Below are 21,642 nucleotides of genomic sequence, written 5' to 3'. Positions count from 1 at the left end.
ATTTCCTCGTCCGCCTTGGAGGAGGGGGATCACTGATATATAGATGGGTCATGTTCAAAACTGAATGATGCTGTATTCTGGTGTGGTTATGCCATAACTGAACTTCCAAATCGTATTATCGAAGCATATTCGCTTCCACACAAATCCGCACAAGCAGCTGAGCTGTTTGCATTGATTAGAGCATGCCAATTGGCCAAAGACAAATCAATCAATCAATATATACGCAGACTCAAAATATGCATATGGGGTGGTACACGATTTTGCCTGTATGTTGGAAGAAATTTTAAGACAGCCAAAGGCAAACCGATATCCCATCATAACCTAGTAGCAGAGCTTCTGAGAGCAGCACAGTTGCCTGCTAAACTGGCTGTAATAAAAGTTGCAGGACACATAACAGGAGAGTCTGAGGAGGCAAGGGAAACAGATTAGTTGATGAGGTTGCGAAATGGGCAGCGAAGGAAGTTGTGGTAAGCCCTGATCTAATTCAAGCTGATGAAACTGTTTCGATGATGCAATCCACTTTAGGGCATTGTGAGAAAAGGAACACCTCTTAGTTGACCTTTCAGTTGACCTCTCAGTTGACATACTGTATGTTCAAGCTGATGTTTCACAGCTAGTACTCAGTTCCTATTTTCATAGTGTGTGTGTGTAAGTAATGGAAATTATGTGGAAAGGGTTCCCTGTTTTTCTTCTCTGAGTGTCTCAATTTAAAGGTTAACCCTTAGGGGTCGACGGATGCGCCAGTGCGTCCTGCTGGATTTTTTCCTCATAACAGCGGAAACAATTTAAAATACTCCGTCAATTTTGGGCATACAGATAAGTGTAAGACATCATTAGAAACTATAAAGGGTCTACTTTTATTTGTATACACTCACAATAACAACAAAACCTTGTGCTTTTGTAAAATAAAGAAAATATACAGGGTGTGCTTTCAGCCGTCTCTGTCTCCACAAGCATCTTTCTGAAACACGTCACAAAAATGAACTGAAACTCAGCGAATACTTATCAGACAAACATGAAACATATGTCTAAAGAAATCTTAAAATGTCTACTTTTAAATAAAACAATTCAAATTTAAAACAAATATTCTCCTGCAATGTAATCTGTATGAAACATAGCGATGTACAGTTTCTCCTGGCTCAGCTAACTATCCCTAATGTGATCACACCCACGCGCAGGGGGCGCTATTCATACGGTAATGTGCTGAGGCGATCAACGCAAATGGTAAACGCCCTCCGAGGCAAGTTTTATATATTATATGTATATATAATATATTTTAAAATGCAATTTATTCCTGTGATGTAAAGTTGCACTTTCAGCATCATTACTCCAGTCTTCAGTGTCACACGATCCTTCCGAAATCATTCTAATATGTTGATTTGCTGCTCAAGAAACATTTATTATTATCAATGTTGAAAACAGTTGTGTACAATTTTTTTTTCAGAATTCTTTGATGAATAGAAAGTTCAAAATAGCATTTATCTGAAATAGAAAGCTTTTGTAACATACACTACCGTTCAAAAGTTTGGGGTCAGTAAGATTTTTATTTTATTTTTTTTCTGGATAGAAATTAATACTTTTATTCAGCAAGGATGCATTATATTGATCAAAAGTGACAGTAAAGACATTTATAATGTTACAAAAGCTTTCTATTTCAGATAAATGCTGTTATTTCAAACTTTCTATTCATAAAATTATCCTGAAAACAAAATGTATATATTGTGTATATGCCCTATATCAGATATTACATTTTATTCCATTCCCAGGGGAGGGGTCTCTGTCTCCTCAGGTGTGAATCACATCAGAATTCATGATCATTCACGCCTCCTCGCATATGGCCTTTCTAACACTAAAAGTGTCTTACAATAGTTAAATGACTATATTTTTTGTATGAATGAGTGATCAGGATGGTTTTCACATCTTTTTGTAGCAAAACTCTAGGCTACAAGATCCAGTTCTCAAAAGTCTTGTGAACAGATGTTCCCTATCTGTCACTCACTCGACGTTGTGTCGATGTAGTGACACTAGGGGTCACTCTTGGGAGCCCAAAACACCTCTGGTCTTTGATAAAAGGCCAATGAAAATTGGGGAGTAGTATTTGCATACCACTCTCCCGAACATACGGGTATAAAAGGAGCTGGTATGCAACCACTCATTCAGATTTTCTCTTCGGAGCCGAATGGTCGATGCTCACTGAGCTGAATTCCCACGGCTGTTCATTCACCTCTGCTGGATCTGACGGCGCATTTCAGAGGCTTCTGATGGCACTGGTGCACTGCAGAGAACACCCCTGGGCGCTTCGGCAGAAATAAAAGAGTATATTTCTCTAAAAGTGCGGCACACACGGAACGTCTTTTTAAAGACGCGTATTTTTAAAGATGCCTTTCCATTTGTGTGTTATTCCTGGTTGCGGTCATTATCTCTCGCCTTCTGACGGTCATGATTGCTGTCTTTCGTGTCTGGGTGCTGACCACACAGAGACAGCGTTCGTGGATGGGTCATGTACTCATTGTGAGAGAATGTCCATGGCAACGATGCGGTCGCGGCTTGCCTTCGTAAGAAAGCAAGCCACCCCAGTGGCTCCTCATCCTGGCCCTTCTACCTACGGGTATGAGGCCAGCGCAGCTAGCACTGGGGGCAATTTGGGGACCCCACTGGGACAACCTCTGCCAGGTATCCCCCCTACGGACCATTCCACAGCACGCTCGTCTTCCCCAATCGGGCTTCCGGATGAGTTCGCCGGCTCATCTCACGGCGAGTTCGACCTCTTTTTCGGAGCCCGCGAAGGTGATGAGCTCTTGAGCGCAGCATCGGAGAGCGGGCTCATCCAGTTGGATGCGGAAGCCTCAGCTGGGCTTCCCCCCTTGGGCATGATCGCCCAGTCACAGGCTGACGCGGAGATGATGGACATGCTTTCCCGGGCAGCCGCGAGCGTCGGGCTAGAGTGGAATCCTTCGCTCTCCCCTGAACCCTTGCGGCTTGATGATTGGTTCCTGAGCTCGTGGCGCCACTCACAGCTATGAGGTAACAAGGTCATGGGAGGCACCTTTTACTGCCCGGTCCCGATCTTTCAGCTCCCCCGCCCACACTACCCTTGATGGTGGGGCGGCCAAGGGCCATTCGGCGATCCCCCCGGTGGATAAGGTGGTCACGGTGCACCTATGCCTGCAGAATGCCACCACCTGGCATGGGCGCCCAAAGCTCCCGTCCAAGGCCTGTAGGTTTACATCGTCCCTGACGGCCAAAGCCTACGGTGCCGCTGGACAAGCCACCTCCGCCCTGCACGCCATGGCTCTCCTGCAAGTCCAACAAGCCAAGGTGCTAAAGGAACTGCACGAGGGTAGTTCCGCCCCAGGATTGATGCAGGAGCTGCGCTTGGCGACCGACCTCGCTCTCCGGGCGACGATGGTCATGGCGTGGTCTCTCGGGTGGGCGATGTCCACCTTGGTGGTCCAGGAGCGTCAACTTTGGCTCAACCTGGTCGAGATGGGAGAGGCCGACAAGGCACAGTTCCTTGGTGCCCCCATTTCCCAGGTTGGTCTGTTCGGCGACACCGTCGAGGACTTTGCCCAGCAGATCTCGGTGGTGAAGCTGCAGATGGAGGCTATCCACCACATCCTGCCCCGGCGCGGCTCAAGATCCCACACCCCATCTTCTCGTCGCCAAGGGCGTCCCCCTGTGGTGAATGCACCAGCTCCCTGTTCAGAGCATCTCTTTTCTTGGCTTGGAGTTGGACTCAGTTTCGATGACGGCATGGCTCACAAACAAGCGCGCACAGTCGGTGCTGACCTGTTTGAAGGTGTTCAGGCAGAAGACAGTGGTTCCACTGAAACTGTTTCAGAGGCTCCTGGGGCATATGGCATCCTCAGCGGTGGCCACTCTGCTCGGGTTGATGCATATGAGACCGCTTCAGCACTGGCTCCAGACGCTAGTCCCGAGATTGGCATGGTGCCGTGGGACACACCGTGTGGCCATTACGGCGGTCTGTCACTGCCTCTTCAGCCCTTGGACCGACCTCACATTTCTACGGGCAGGCGTTCCCCTAAAGCAGGTCTCCAGGTGCGTCGTGGTTACGACAGACGCCTCCAAAACGGGCTGGGGCACTGTATGCAATGGGCACGCAGCCGCCGGCTCCTGGACAGGCCCGCGGCTGCGTTGGCACATCAACTGCCTCGAGTTGTTGGCAATTCTGCTCGCCCTGCGGAGGTTTCGGCCATTGATTCAGGGCAAGCATGTGTTAGTTCGGACAGACAACATGGCAACAGTGGCATACATCAACCGTCAAGGCGGTTTACACTCCCTTTGTATGTCACAACTTGCCCACCGTCTCCTCCTCTGGAGTCAGCAGCACCTCAAGTCGCTGCAAGCCATTCATATCCTGGGCAACCTCAACACTGCAGTGGATGCGCTGTCACAACAGGTTCCCCTCAGGGGAGAGTGGAGACTCCAAATAAGCTGGACCACCTGAGGGTGGAGTCGATTCAGGCAGGCACAGGTAGACCTGTTCACTTCCCAAGAATCCTCCCACTGCCCGCTCTGGTACGCCCTGACCAAGGCACCTCTCGGTATAGACACGCTGGCACACAGCTGGCCCCCTGGACTACGCAAATATGTGTTTCCCCCAGTGAGCCTACTTGCACAGACCCTGTGCAAGGTCAGGGAGAACGAGGAGCAGGTCATCCTTGTAGCACCCTACTGGCCTACCCTGATGTGGTTCTCGGACCTCACGCTCCTCACGACAGCACCCCACCCTGGTGAATTCCCCTGAGGAAGGACCTTCTTTCTCAGGTACGGGGCACCATCTGGCACCCATGACCAGACCTCTGGAATCTCCATGTCTGGCCCCTGGACGGGACGCGGAAGACTTGAGTGGCCTACCACCCGCGGTGGTGGACACAATCACTCAGGCTAGGGCCCCCTCTACGAGGCGCCTGTATGCCTTGAAGTGCCGTCTGTTCGCTAAGTGGTGTTCTTCCCGATGTGAAGACCTCCAGAGATGCGCTGTCGGATCGGTGCTTTCCTTCCTGCAGGAGAGGTTGCAAGGGCGGCTGTCCCCCTCCACCTTGAAGGTGTATGCAGCTGCTATAGCGGCACACCACGACACAGTGGTCCTTAGGGAAGCACGACCTGATCATCAGGTTCCTGAGAGGCACCAGGAGGTTGAATCCCTTCAGACCGCACCTCATTCCCTCATGGGACCTCTCTGTAGTTCTTCAGGGTCTACAGGGAGCCCCCTTTGAGCCCCTGCAGTCAGCTGAGCTTAAGGCACTCTCTTTGAAGACTGCCCTTCTGACTACACTCACTTCCATCAAGAGGATAGGAGAACTGCAAGCGTTCTCTGTCAGTGAAACGTGCCTGGAGTTCGGTCCAGGCCACTCTCATGTGATCCTGAGACCCCGACCGGGCTATGTGCCCAAGGTTCCCATGACCCCTTTTAGGGATCAGGTGGTGAACCTGCAAGCGCTGCCCAGGAGGAGGCAGACGATGTGCGCTGTTGACTCCCAGTAGTGTTCACAAATTAATTTCTTTTAAGCAACTGAAAAAAGCACAAATGTCAAGGCATGTCAAAACTTCTCCAGGGCCCAAAAACATCCTCAGACTCCAGAGGGTTAAATACCACTCCTCTATTCTAGAATATTTTGTTTCATTTACATAATAAATGTAGAAACTTTATGTATGCTTTCTCCAAATATGGTAATGATTGATCTCATTGGATAATGTAGTTAATGTACTGCTTTTCCTGTTCTTACAAAGATATATAAAGCTGTGCTGAACAAAAAAGTACGAGAAATTTCTGATGCATACATAAATGTCTGTGTCATTCATTTCTCCCCTCATTAGGATCCGGATCGAGACAGCGACTGCAGACCTGACTTGATACTTAGGGGCCAATCCTGAAAATTCCCAACAGGTGGTTAGAGAGGAGGAGTTGAGAGACCTCAGTGTCAACAATGAGCATCTTTAACTACATATTCTGACAGTAACAATTCTTGGTTCATTCATTATGAAATTGATGTGCAATTGTAGTGTGCTCCCTTAAAACGCACTTCGTTTTCCAACAAGAGTGAATAACTGGGTCCGTAAACAGTAGTCCATATGACTCATGTGCTGTTTCATGTTTTCTAAAGTCACACAACAGATTTATGTGAGGAACTGACTGAAATTGCAAATGGGGCATTCTCAAAAATGTAAAATACAAAATATTGAAATTTTCCATTTAGTTCAGTTTTTGCCTATAAACGCTGAGTGTAAACAGGTTGACATTAATTTTTATTCATAAAGGACAACTTGGCTGCTGTTCTTTCTTTTATTATTTAATTTTGTTTCACGAACGAAGCAAGTTAACACTAAGTTAACACTAACGGGGGTTAAATGGGTTACAACACCACATTTTGAGGGTTCAGTGGGGTACAACACCAAATATTTTTGTGTGAAAATATTAGTTAAAATGTGAATAACTTTTTAACATGCTGGGGAAAATCACTATATGCATATTTAAGCAGCCTCTGAACTTAAAGCTTAAAAATTATTTTCTACAACAAAAATTTCTTTTGTATTACATTTTTTTAAACATAAAAAAAAAAGGTTTTAACTGATAAAACCAATAACATGAAATCAAGGGACAAACATTCTTTTTAAATTATTAAAATTATTTATAATAATTTTGTTTTGCTTTTTTGCACACTTGTTCGGCCTTGCACTAATGCTTTTATTAAAAATAAGTGTAAAATCAATACACAAATAACTTTACATGTCATAGAAGTGGTGTAACAGATGAAGGGAACGAGGATTTTTTTCAGGCAATTCACAAATTCAAATATAGTTTCTAAAAACATTGCAAAACAGTCAAGCCATTTCATATCATTAAAGGTTAGGTTATAAAAGTATTATTTTTTTGTATTTATTTTTTCACTATTTGAAAGCTTTTTCATGACTAAAAAAGTCAAGGGACATGTTTGTCAACATATTTTGATATTGACCCAAATGTTGTCAGAAATAAACTATTTTGTGAGACACAAAGCTTTCTTTACAGAAGGGGGCACTAGACGGCTCACAAAACTTAATCCTCCATTGATCTGCGTCATGCTTTTCAGAAAATAAATAAATACATTTAATTTATTAAATGATTTAAGCAACATATTTTAAGATTTTCAATCATTCAAGAACTTTTTAAGCACCTCTTGGTAAAAATAGCTATTTTCAAGGGTTTTCCAGGACTTAAATTTGAAAAAGCCAAATTCAAGTACTTCAAGCACTTCAAGCACCTTGTACGAACCATGGGTATGATAACTGCCAGCTTAAAGTTTCTTGGGACATGTCCTAAAGATAGCGATGAGTTAATAATATTATGTAGTGTAGGTGGGGTGCATTCTTCAAGAGTGGGAATATCATTCATTGATCAGAAGATAAAAGGTAGAGAGATAATTTTCGGTTCCACAAGGAAGAGTCATGGGGCAGATTTGAAATTGATGGGTGTTGATTACAGAGTACTTTCTGTTTATGCTCCACAGAGGGCTGATGAGAGGAAGGAGATCTTTTAGATTCTAGTGACAGTTTGTGCCACAAATAAACGCATAATAATTGGAGGGGGACTTTAACCCCGTGGAGTCGCCGGAGGTGCCGGTGCGATCATTTTTTTTTTTTTATAATAACAACAGCAACGACTTCAAATACTCTGTCATTTATGGTCATACAGATAAGAGGAAAACATCATTTGAAACTGTAAAGGGTCTACATTTATTTGTGTCCACTCACAATAAAAATAAAACGCTAACATGATGAATTTTCTGCTGACTTTATCCCTGTTAACTTTTTTCTGCAGCACATCACAAAAATGAACCGATACTCAGCGTATAATTGTAACACAGACATGATAAATATGTCTACAGAAACATTGAAATGTCTACTTTTAAATGAGCCTATTCAAATCTAAAACAAATATTCTCTGATTATTTAATGATGAGATTAAATATAATCATATGCATAAGAAACTAACGAGAGGTACAGTTTGTCTCATCTCATTAGCGCTGTTCAGGCCACATCCATTTTCCATCACATTACTATTCACAGTAATGACCTAGATGAAATGTACAAATATGGCAAACGCCCCCATCAATGCTATAAAAATGGCTTCGAGCTTTATAAGATTAATTGATTTTTCATCGCTTTTGGAAGATGCTATGCTACACAAAGCTGTCAAGCTCTCCATCTGATCCTTGACAGTGATGAAGAATTCATCTTTTCATCTGAAGAAGGGCGCAACAGAAGAACAGTTGCATTTTGAAGAGCGACTTGATCCAACGGAGAATATCATTTCTGATGAGTAAGTCATTTATTCATACTTACATTAGTTAACATGTTTTAGATAAGCATGTACACCAGACTGAGCTCCCGCTCCGTTCACACTTGTGTCTACCTCTAACTTAAACGGAAACGCAAAGTCAGGAGCAGAGAGCATGGGAGCACTACTCATTAAATCTTTGAAGTGTGATGCTGCATTTAACACGGCCAAAGTCCACACAAATTCCCAAACAGAGCTGAGAAGATCAATTAAGGGACACACAATATCAGCTAAATTCTTGCAAAATGAACGATAATATCCGACCATACCAAAGAAGCATCTCAATTCCCATTTTGTGGTAGGCGGTGGAAACTGAACTATGGCAGTGACTTTGGTAGTCATGGGGTGCACTTAACCTTGACCTACCCGTTTTCCTAAAAAGGTTACAACCGCTTTCCTAAAGTCACATTTGGCCAAGTTCAAAGTCATTGAAGCATCAGCAAAATGATGAAACAGTATCAATATACTCATAAGATGTTCTTCCCAAGTGCTTGAATAGATGATCACATCGTTGAGTTATGCTTCACAGTTATTTACCCCATGCAACACTTTCTGCACAAGCTGTTGGAAGGTAGCCAGCGCATTCCGTAGACCGAAAGCCATTACAGAATAGGACATAAAACTATCCAGTGTCATAAAGGCTGAGATCTCCGCAGCGCGCTCGGTCAAGGACACCTGCCAGTACCCTTTTAGCAGATCTAATTTAGTCACATAACATGCAGATCCCACACGGTCAACACAATATTCTAACCGGGGAAGTGGGAACGAGTCAGCCTTAGATAATCAATTGACCTTTCGGTAATCAGTGCAGAAGCGAGATGACCCCTCTGCTTTTGGCACAAACAAACACGGTGAACTCCATGCACTGTAACTAAGAACCACAAGCCCATGCTTCAGGAGATAATCTACTTCTTCTCGCATTATTTGTTTCTTTTTAGGGTTAACAGGATAGGGGGGCTGTTTTATCGGTACAGAATCACCTACATCGATATCATGAACCAAAACATGAGTTCGAGAAGGGGTATCAGAAAAGGTGGAACAATACTTCTCAATCGCCCCCACTAAATCTTCCCTCTGAGACTTGAGCTAGATATGAGGGAAAATTATTTAAAATATCAGAATTTTGCTTCCAAGCACCCAAATCAGGTAGATTCTAACATTGTAACCCACCCTCCGCAGAATTGTAACAACACAGATTAACATCAGGGAGAGAAACGGACAGAGATGGAGGACTACTTTCAGATGACCGATCCACTTACTGTTTCAACATGTCAATATGACAAACATTTATGGTCAGGAGTTTGCACTAGGTAGTCAGTTTCACTCAAATTATGCTCTACCAAATAGGGTCCGGAAAACTTAGCTTGTAAAGCCAAACCAGGCACAGGATGAAAAACAAGCACGGTATCACCCGGTTGAAATACGCTTTTCTTGTCAAATTGTTTTTCATTCTTGACTGGGTATTCCCCAAATTAGCTCTGGCATAGTGTTGGGTTCGAGTCCACCTTAGTTGAGTCCGAGTCAAGTCCAAGTGTGACGAGGAAGAGGGCGTGGCCGGGCCTTAATGGAGCACAGCTGAATCAGCTGATCACCGGGAGAGCGAGATAAGGAGCAGCTGGAGACACCGGTTCGGGAGAATTTTATGTTTTATGTTGTTTTAAGTTCCCTATCTGTCACTCACTCCCCTGGGCGCTTCGGCAGAAAAACTAGAGAGTATATTTTCTGAAAGAGCATTTTTCCCCTCTAAAAGAGTATATATTTCTCTAAAAGAGCGCACACACGGAACGTCTTTTTAAAGACGTGTCTTTTTAAAGATGCCTTTCCGTGTTATTCCTGGTTGCGGTCGTTTTCTCTCAACTTCGGATGGTCATGATTGCTGTCTCTCGTGTCTGGGCGCGACCCACACGGAGGCAGCGTTTATGAATGGCTCATGTTCTCACTGCGAGAACATGACCATGGCAACGTTGCGGTCGCGGCTTGCTTTCGTAAGAAAGCAAGCCACACAAGCGGCTCCCCGCCTTGGTCCTCCTACCTACGGGTTTGAGGTCAGCGCTGCTGGCGCTGGGGGCGATTTGGGGACCTCAATGGGATCGCCTCCGCCGGGTATCCCCCCGCGGACCTCCCATTCCCCAGCACACTCGTCTGCCCCAATCGGGCTTCCGGATGAGTTCGCCGGCTCGTCGCACGGCGAGTCTGGCTTCTCGTTCGAGGCCCGCGAAGATGATGAGCTTTCGAGCGCAGCATCGGAGAGCGGGCTTGTCCAGTCGGACGCAGAAGCCTCAGCTGGGCTTCCCCCTTCGGGGACGGTCGCCCAGTTACAGGCCGACGCCGAAATGACGGACATGCTTTCCCGGGCGGCCGCGAGCGTCGGGCTAGAGTGGAACCCTCCGCTCTCCCCTGAACCCTCGCGGCTTGATGATTGGTTTCTGGGCTCGCGGCGCCGCTCAGACCGGCCGCGCCCCGCTCCAGTGCCATTCTTCCCAGAGGTGCATGAGGAGCTGACGAAGTCGTGGGAGGCACCTTTTACTGCCCGACCCCGACTCCGCAGTTCCCCCGCTCTCACTACCCTCGATGGCGGGGCGGCCAGGGGCTATACGGCAATTCCCCTGGTGGATAAGGCGCTCGCAGTGCACTTATGCCCGCAGAGCGCCGCCACCTGGCGTGGACGTCCTAAGCTCCCCTCCAAGCCCTGTAGGCTCACGTCGTCCCTGACGGCCAAGGCCTACAGCGCTGCTGGACAAGCCGCCTCTGCCCTGCACGCCATGGCTCTCCTGCAGGTCCACCAAGCCAAGGCACTGAAAGAACTGCACGAGGGTAGTTCCGCCCCAGATTTGATGCAGGAACTGCGCTCGGCGACCGACCTCGCCCTCCGGGCGACGAAGGTCACAGCGTGGTCTCTTGGGCGGGCGATGGCCACACCAGTGGTCCAGGAGCGCCACCTGTGGCTCAACCTGGTTGAGATGGGCGAGGCCGACAAGACACGGTTCCTTGCTGCCCCCATTTCCTAGGCGGGCCTATTTGGCGACACCGTTGAGGACTTTGCCCAGCAGTTCTCGACGGTAAAGCAGCAGACGGAGGCAATCCGGCACATCCTGCCCCGGCGCGGCTCAAGACCCCGCACCCCGTCTGCTCGTCACCAAGGGCGTCCCCCTGCGGTGACTGCACCGGCTCCGCCGCAGCCCGCCCCTCCTGCCCAGCCCCGGCGTGGAGCCCACCGCAGGAAGCCGACGCCACCCGTCTCTCAGCCGGCACCGAAGAACCCACGGAGGTCTTCGAGGCGCCCCTGAGATGGGCAACCCAGGGACGAGGGAACCCACTCACCTGGAGCTGGTAGAAAGACCACTCCATCCCCCGGTGGAGGGCCGGGTGGAAAATCTTTTGTTGCCTTTTCGTTTGATTTCGCCGCACGCCCAAGTGGCTGCGGTACCCAACAGTTCAACAAAAGAGCGGCTTCCTTCCTCCCTGGGTCACATACCCGCTGTGTACGGTCATCACCACGACTACCGTCCACGGGTTTTATCTTGCAGGATTGGTGCTCCAGCGGTGCCCTTTTCGCCCCTGAGCGCCCGGCTGTGGCACAAATCCACCCCCGATGTGACAGCCTCCATGGGTCGCGAGGACAGGCCTCTTCCTCCCCTGTCCCAGGCTGTTCCGGGGGTGGTCACAAGGAGCCAGGTAAGTGCTTCGATGTCCCTAGACTCAGCACGGCCACGACGTGCTGTGGCACCTCGCGCTCCGCCCCGCCGTGAGGCCCCACCTGCCGGTATGTCCGACGACGTTGTCCCCTTGGTCCCCCTCGCACGGAATTTGGACGCATGGCTTGCACTTCCCAATCTGTCGCGGTGGTTGATCCGGACCGTCCGACTCGGCTACGCGATTCAGTTCGCCAGGCGCCCGCCCAGGTTCAGCGGTACTCACTTCACCTTCGTCAAGGGCGAAAACGCTGTTACTCTGCGCGCGGAAATCGCTACCCTCCTACGGAAGGGCGCGATAGAACCTGTCCCTCCAGCCGAGGTGAAGAAAGGGTTTTACAGCCCCTACTTCATCATACCGAAGAAAGGCGGTGGGTTGCGGCCAATCTTGGACCTGCGAGTACTGAACCGGGCTTTACACAGACTCCCGTTCAAGATGCTGACGCAAAGACGCATTTTAGCGAGCGTCCGGCATCAGGATTGGTTCGCGGTGGTAGACCTGAAGGACGCGTACTTTCACGTCTCGATCCTTCCTCAGCACAGACCCTTCCTGCGGTTCGCGTTCGAGGGTCGGGCGTATCAGTACAAAGTCCTCCCTTTCGGCCTGTCCCTGTCTCCTCGCGTCTTTACAAAGATCGCAGAGGCTGCCCTTGCCCCGTTAAGGAAGGTAGGCATTCGCATTCTCAATTATCTCGACGACTGGCTAATCTTAGCTCACTCTCGAGACGTGTTATGCGCACACAGGGACCTGGTGCTCTCGCACCTCAGCCGACTAGGGCTTCGGGTCAACTGGGAAAAGAGCAAGCTCCTCCCGGTTCAGAGCATCTCTTTTCTCGGTTTGGAGTTGGACTCTGTCTCCCTGACGGCGCGCCTTACGAACGAGCACGCCCAGTCGGTGCTGGCCTGTTTGAAGGCGTTCAAACAGAAAACAGCGGTTCCACTGAAACTTTTTCAGAGGCTCCTGGGGCATATGGCATCCTCGGCGGTGGCCACCCCGCTCGGGTTGATGCATATGAGGCCGCTTCAGCACTGTCTCCAGACTCGAGTCCCGAGACGGACATGGCGCCACGGGACACACCGCGTGGCCATTACACTGGTCTGTCACCGTCTTTTCAGCCCTTGGACCGACCTCTCATTTCTACGAGCAGGTGTTCCTCTAGAACTGGTCTCCAGGCGCATCGTGGTCACGACAGACGCCTCCAAGACGGGCTGGGGCGCTGTTTGCAACGGGCACGCAGCCACCGGCCTCTGGACGGGTCCGCGGCTGCATTGGCACATCAACTGCCTCGAGTTACTGGCAATTCTGCTCGCCCTGCGGAGGTTCCGGCCGTTGATCCAGGGCAAGCACGTGCTAGTTCGGACAGACAGCACGGCAGCGGTAGCATATGTCAACCGCCAAGGCGGTCTGCGCTCCCGCTGTATGTCACAACTCGCCCGCCGTCTCCTCCTCCGGAGTCAGCAGCACCTCAAGTCGCTGCGAGCCACTCATATCCCGGGCAACCTCAACGTTACAGTGGACGCGCTGTCACGGCAGGTTCCCCGCAGGGGAGAGTGGAGACTCCACCCCCAGGTGGTCCAGCTGATTTGGAGTCGATTCGGTCAGGCTCAGGTGGACCTGTTCGCCTCCAAAGAATCCTCCCACTGCCCGCTCTGGTACGCCCTCACCAAGGCTCCTCTCGGCATAGATGCATTGGCACACAGCTGGCCCCCTGGCATTTGCAAATACGCATTTCCCCCAGTGAGCCTACTTGCATAGACACTGTGCAAAGTCAGGGAGGACGAGGAGCAGGTCGTCCTGGTAGCACCCTACTGGCCCACCCAGACATGGTTCTCAGACCTCACGCTCCTCGCGACAGCTCCCCCCTGGCAAATTTCCCTGAGGAAGGACCTTCTTTCTCAGGGACGGGGCACCCTCTGGCACCCGCGCCCAGACCTCTGGAATCTCCATGTCTGGCCCCTGGACGGGACGCGGAAGACCTAGGTGGCCTACCACCTGCGGTGGTAGACATGATCACTCAGGCTAGGGCCCCCTCTACGAGGCGCCTGTATGCCTTGAAGTGGACTCTGTTCGCTAAGTGGTGTTCTTCTCAACACGAAGACCCCCAGAGATGAGCAGTCAGATCAGTGCTTTCCTTCCTGCAGGAGAGGTTGGAAGGGAGGCTGTCCCCTTCCACCTTGAAGGTGTACGTTGCTGCCATAGCAGCACACCACGACGCAGTTGATGGTAAGTCCTTAGGGAAGCACGACCTGATCATCAGGTTCCTAAGAGGCGCTAGGAGGCTGAATCCCTCCAGACCACTCTTCGTTCCCTCATGGGACCTCTCCGTAGTTCTTCAGGGCCTACAGAGAGCCCCCTTTGAGCCTTTGCAGTCAGTCGAGCTGAAGGCACTCTCCCTGAAGACTGCCCTCCTGACTGCGCTCACTTCCATCAAGAGGGTAGATGAACTGCATGCGTTCTCTGTCAGCGAAACGTGCCTAGAGTTCGGTCCGGGTTATTCTCACGTGATCCTGAGACCCCGACCGGGCTATGTGCCCAAGGTTCCCACCACTCCTTTTAGGGACCAGGTGGTGAACCTGCAAGCGCTGCCCCAGGAGGAGGCAGACCCAGCCCTGGCGTTGCTGTGTCCGGTGCGCGCTTTGCGCATCTATTTGGATCGCACACAGAGCTTTAGACTCTCTGAGCAGCTCTTTGTCTGCTTCTGTGCACAGCGGAAAGGAAGCGCTGTCTCCAAGCAGAGGATCGCCCACTGGCTCGTTGATGCCATATCTATGGCATATCTCACCCAAGACATGCCGCCCCCGGTAGGGCTACGGGCCCATTCTACCAGGGGTGTAGCGGCTTCTTGGGCCCTGGCCAGAGGTGCCTCTCTAACAGACATTTGTAGAGCAGCGGGCTGGGCAACACCCAACACCTTTGCAAGGTTCTACAACCTCCGGGTGGAACCGGTTTCGTCCCAGGTAGTGGCACGCAACACAAGCGGATAAGCCCGGGATAGCCGGCCGGGTGTATCGCTTGCACATAGCGCCTCCCACCTCCTTTTGAGCTGAAGACGTGCGCTGCTAATTCCCAGTAGTGTTCACAAAAGTTGTTCCCTGGTTGATTTCCTCCAAGCCCTGTGGCAGTCGAGTCTTTGGAGAAACTCACTGCCGGCCCAGTACACGCGCTAGCTAAGAGCCCGGTGCTGGGGTAGGTGCTCCGCATGTGGCGGTTCCCTGTAAGGCTAACCCCATGCGATCTATATCTTCCGCTAGCTCGTTTCCCTGCTGGCAAACTGCGTCTTCCTTGGGCAGAGCCCCTCTGCCCCAGTCTCCATGTTGTAGTACCTCCTCCCCCATTGGGCAGGATCTACCTTGAAGGCTCTCCACATGGTTGGAAAGACCATGTGATGTATTTTTCCACTTAAATATCCCCCCCCTCTCTGGGGTTGGGTGTGGTCTCCGCGGTGTCCTCCCCTTGGGAGGGACACCCCCCGACTAGACCTGGCGGCCCAGTCAGATAATCCCCCTTCCTTTTTTTAGGGAGTGGAAAAAGAGAAGGGGAAAAGAGGCCACAACTGGGTTAAGCCCGTCTCTATCTTTGGGTAGTCGACTTGTCCCCAAAAAGGGCCGTTCGACACTCATAACTATGTTGGGGGAGGTTACGTGTCGACCTGGTGCGCTGGCTATGAGGCACACAGCAAGTCTGCCCACCACACACCGCCAGTTCACGTAACACAGTTCAGCCTTGTGGCGTTTTGTATAGGGACCCCTAGTGTCACTACATCGACACCAACGTCGAGTGAGTGACAGATAGTGAACGTCATGGTTACTGGTGTAACCTCCGTTCCCTGATGGAGGGAACGAGACGTTGGTCCCTCCTGCCACAACGCTGAACTACCCGCTGAAATGGCCGGACCTTATATCGGCTCCTCAGCGTAAAACCTGAATGAGTGGTTGCATACCAGCTCCTTTTATACCCGTATGTTCGGGGGAGTGGCATGCAAATACCACTCGCCAATTTTCACTGGCCTTTTATCAAAGACCAGAGTTGTCTCGGGCTCCCAAGAGTGACCCCTAGTGTCACTACATCGACACCAACGTCTCGTTCCCTCCATCAGGGAACGGAGGTTACACCAGTAACCATGACGTTTTCATTTGACATTAAAATTCCTGCCTCCACCTTGCCCGTCCTTTAACTGTTACACCGAGTCTTTAAACAACCGAGTCCGATCCAAAAGGGGCCGAGTCGGACTCAAGACTGAGTCCATAACAAGCCGAGTCTGAGTCGAGTCTGAATAAATCTGTTTAAGAATCTGAATTAAAATTGAACCGTAAACTCAACATCAATATTTTAAGCTTATTTTAACCTTCACAACTAAGAAAAACAGTTTGTCAATATAAATGCAAAAAACAAATGATTAGTATTCTGCTGAACAATTTTCAAAGTGGTTTCAGAATGAAAGCATATGCTTTAGGTGTATGAAGACAAAACTGTCCTTCAACACACTTCTTATTGCATTCTGTTGACATTTCAATTATTTGTTGCTTTCCCCTCCACTCAAACATACATACACCAAAGAAAGTGAAAGCTGTGTTAGTCATTACAACAAGAGTTATTATTATTTCACATTTTAATTTAGTTTTTATTTCTACTTCATTTTCAATTTGTCCATTTAATTTAGTTTAGTTTTATCTAAAATTATGGGTGAAATACATTCAAATACATTTAATGTGTTTAATACATTTAATAAATGGTAGTATTAAAACATTTAATAATGCCCATACAATTAAATACAACAACAGAAAATAAAAACAGAAATATCAGATACCATTACAAATGAATTTTTATTCTACTACACTTCACACTTTTCAGTCCTCCTGCTGTGTCCAGGTGTAGCCTACTTCCCTAAAGTCAAGATCAAACTCACCTTGGGCTGACGTTTTGTTTTTTTCACATTATATTTAGTATGGCTAATAGGTGAATAGAGACTTCTCCCCTTACTTGCGTTTTATTTTCTGACTTTTTTGCAATTGAAATGCAAGTGCCAGCTTTACAGTTAACATACAGAGGTTGCGCTACAAATATGTAATGGACTGAGTTGTACAATTTCCATCATGGTCTATTTCATCCGTCATATTAGTGTAAATGTCCCTGATCCATTGTAAATTTGATTTTGTCTCGATATAGTTAACATTTTCAGTTAGAAATGACTGCATAGTAAGCGCGAGTCTAATAAAACGTGTTCTATAATGTGTTAATAATTTGCAGAGTTGGGGAACATACTTTTTAAAGTGTACTTACGTTACTGATATTTCTGGATGAGAGTGGCAGAGCGCACAAACATACAGTACGGCCACGCTACTTTTAGTCACATTTTTAAGTGCTTTGACTTTGTTCTTTCCTGTTCGCCAGGTTCCAAGAACATGATGCCCTCTCTCATTGTTTCAAGGTCGAGACCTCTGCATACTCCCCAGACACCTTTCGAGGTCGAGACCACCGCATACTCCCCAGACACCATTCTGCCACCGGCATGGGTTGTGGTCATGGTCTCCTGGGAGGTGGAATCTAAATTCCACATCACGCGATGCCACCATTCCCGCGGAGTGCCCAGCAAGCATGTTGTTTGTTCCACGATAGGTCCGCACGCACGTCCTTCAGTGGGACCATTCATCCAACATGGTATCCAACATGGATTGTACTCAGGCTATGATAAGACAGAGATTCTGGTGGCCATCGCTGGCATAACACGTCCGATGGTTCATTGCCACCTGCCCTGTTTGCACGACCACTAAGGGCTCCCACCGCCCTTTGGCTGGGCTCCTCCAACTGCTGTCAGTCACTTTGAGACCCTGGTTGCTCATTGCCTTAGATTTTGTTACTGGCTTACCCCCGTGCCATGGCAACATGGTCATTTTGACCGTCGTGGGCCGGTTCTCGAAGGTTGCTCAATTCATTCCCCTCCCCAAATTGCCTTCAGTGAAGAAAACAGCAACAGCATTTCACGTCCATGGTGATTAGATGTGATTTCCGACAGGGGACTCCAGTTTGTGTCAAAGTTTTGGACAGAATTCTGCCGACAGCTGGGGCGAAGGTGATTCTGTTTTCTGGGTTCCACCCCCAGACGTATGGTCAAACGGAGTGGGCGAACTAGGACTTGGAGAAGGCACTGTGCTGTGTGGCCTCTCGGAATTCTTTGTATTGGAGTTCCCATCTGGCCTGGGTGGAGTACACCCACAACTCGCTACCGGTCATCTTTCCGAAGTGCGTCCACCACAATATAATTATTTTAGTAAGCCTAGGCCAAATGGTTGTGGGGAGGATCTTCAGTAGTTTTTAAAGATTGTTTTATCTTCCGTTGAAGTTCTGGAGTTTTTTCTGATTAACATTTTTTAATGATTCATATAGATAACAAAGAAAAGCAAAATATATATACACAGAATCAACATTTAACCTTAATATTACCCCTCCCCCTCCCAATCCCCAACCCCGCCCTGACTCTCATCAACATCCCTGTAACAATAATAATACAGACATTATATATAAGCACACACATTTAAAACTAAACTTCTCTCTCCACTGCCCCTCCCTGAAAGCCCTCCAAAAATGCCAAATAGCTGCCCCAATTCCCATCAAATGAATCACAATTCCACAGCCTTCTACGTAACACTTCCTAGAAAACCGCCACCCTCCCAATCTCTGTGCACCATTCTTGAAATGAGGGTGCTCCAGCCAACTTCATCCCCTTAAAACAATTTGTCTGGCAATCATAAGACTGGTTAGGACCCAATTTTTTATGTGTTTATCCCTTGCATCTCTAGATGCAGACTTGATGTTTTTTAGAATCCTAGCCCACACTCCCTCCTCAGATACCAAGTTTAAATCTTTCTCCCATAATCTCTTGACAGAAGTTAAAGCTCCATCCCCCAGACTCTGAATTAGCAGGGAGTAACACACTGATGCCTCATGACCTTTTCCAAAAGCAGTAATCACCACTCCCAGAGTATCTGCCACTTTAGGGGGGTGTATGCTACTCCCAAAAATAGTACAGAGCAGGTGGTGCAGCTGTAAAGACCTAAGGAACTGAGATCTGGGAATCCCAAAATGTTGAACCAAATTTTCAAAGGATCTCAACACTCCACTCTCATATAGGTCACCAAGTGTATTAACCTCTCTCACAATCCACTCTAACCAGCAGAAAGGGGACTTATTAATACATAAATTTGGGTTCAGCCATATGCTCGATGCAACATTTAAATAAATGTCCAAATTAAATAGTCTGGACACTTTTGTCCATACCAAGTGCAAATACGAGATAATGGGGTGTAATTTAACTTCTCCGATTAGTTTGATAGAAAGGCTTTGCAATGGCAAAATAGGTGCAAAAACTTCCTGTTCAATACAAAACCAGGGAGGGGCTCTCTCAGGTGGAAGTGACCAATGAGCCAAATAGCTGAGACCGAATGCATAATAATAAAACAAAATCTTGGGTAGGCCTAGCCCACCTTTGTCAATCAGCCTATGCAACTTAATTAAATGTAATCTGGGACATTAACCATTTCAAATGAAGGACTTCACTATGCTATCAAATTGCTTGAAATAAGGGGAGGGGGACATCTGTAGGGAGCAACTGTAGCAGGTAGTTGAATTTTGGAATACAATTCATTTTAATAACATTAACCTTCCCAATCATAGATAAATGTAATGAAGCTCACCTGCCCACATCGCTCGAAAACCTTTTTATTAAAGGGTCAAAATTAATTCTAACTAAATCAGACAAATTTGCTGGGAATAAAATACCCAAATACTTAATGCCCTGTTTGGGCCACTGGAAGGCGCCCAGCTGAAAAGCCGATACAAGGCAGTATGCTGTCAGAGCCAAAGCTTCAGATTTAGACCAATTAACTCTGTATCCCGAGAACTTAGAAAAGTAATTAATAATTCTGTAGAGGCAAGGCATTGATCTAGTAGGGTTAGAGATGAATAATAAAATATAATCTGCGTAAAGCAAAAGCTTATGTGCAACACCTCCCGCCACCACCCCTGGAAAATCATCCTTTCTTATCGCTGCTGCTAATTGGAAACTCCAGCCAGGTCTCCTAAGCACGTAAGTGTATTTTAATGTCTCCAGAGCCTGAGGATTTTGAACTCTTTGACATTTTGTTCTCCTAGAACAGTTATGGAACAGAGTGTATCGAATCTCACCGGTTTATGATATTAAAAGTGTTAAAACTAGCAAAGTGTGCAGAGCTTGCTGTTCACTCGTCCGAACCTCGCATGGCATCATGAGACCCAGGACCAAAGTTCTGGGGTTTCAAATATCAGGAAAAGATCCTATACTTTGTTGTGTGATACATCATCCTCCAAATTAGAATTCCAATTTTAGGGATGAATTCTCAGAACTGTTCTCTGATTTGGTTTAAAAATATAAGATGATTATTGTTACGGATTTTAATTTCCATGTAGACAGGGCTGACGATCCTGAAGTAAACACATTTTTAAACATTACACAGTCTTTTAATTTAGAGCAGCATGTATCATGTCCAATGCATAATCAAGGTCACACATTAGATCTGGTGTTTACTCTTGGATTAGTTGTGAGTAATCTGAAAATAGAGGACACTTTTGTGTCAGATCATAGAAGCATTTATTTAGATATTGTATTAACTGCAGAGAAAAATAAGACAAGTTGCTCTTATCATCCTCGAACTATAACTCCAGAAACTGTAGATTGATTTTCAGCCATTTTTTCTTCTTCATCTGATAACTGGGCTCATGATGCCAGCACAACTTATCAGTTAAAATATTTCAATAATTTGTGTGTCAATATTAGACTCAATTTCCCCTGTAAAAACAAGAACTAGGTCAGAAGTAAATAAATCCCTTTGGATAAATGAAGATATTCACATTTTAAGGAGAAAGTGAAGGATGGCAGAACGTGGCTGGAAATCAACTAAACTTCATGTTCACTTTGAGCACATGAAGGATATCTTGGTGCTGTACAATAAGACAGTTATTTTGCTAGAACTGTGTATTTTTCTACACTAATAACTACTAACTGCCATAACGCTAGGCTAGGTTATATATATATATATATATATATATATATATATATATATATATATATATATATATATATATATATATATTAGACTAATCTAAGAGCGAGTGCAAGTCTGATTTGATTTGAGCCAATGCTTAACCACCATTACAAAACACTTTAAATTCTCTATCATCTTGATTTCATTTGGTAATGTATTCCAAAGCTGAGAGAATTTTACAGAAAAAGCACTTTGTCTGTAAGAAGTTCTTTTAAAATAAATTCTACAAGTATCATTTGCTATACCCCTAGTTGTTCTGTTACCATCTTGCCTATTTAATAATCTACATAAAATCTGTTGGGCTTTATTGTGCAAGCATTTTAAAAGCAATTTGATATATGAAAAATGTATTACATTTTAAAACTTAAAAAATCTAATCGATGGCATCATCACATTCTTAGAAAGCATAGTTTGTTTTATCAAGAATTTTAAAGCCTGATTATATAAAGATGCTATTAAACTGATTACAGATTCACTTGTTTGGGTCCATGATGTAATACAGTATAAAATGTGAGATAAACAAGTGAATGT

This window comes from Myxocyprinus asiaticus, chromosome 45, assembly GCF_019703515.2.
Source record: "Myxocyprinus asiaticus isolate MX2 ecotype Aquarium Trade chromosome 45, UBuf_Myxa_2, whole genome shotgun sequence".
NCBI lineage: Eukaryota > Metazoa > Chordata > Actinopteri > Cypriniformes > Catostomidae > Myxocyprinus > Myxocyprinus asiaticus.
This window is presented reverse-complemented; position numbering follows the sequence as displayed.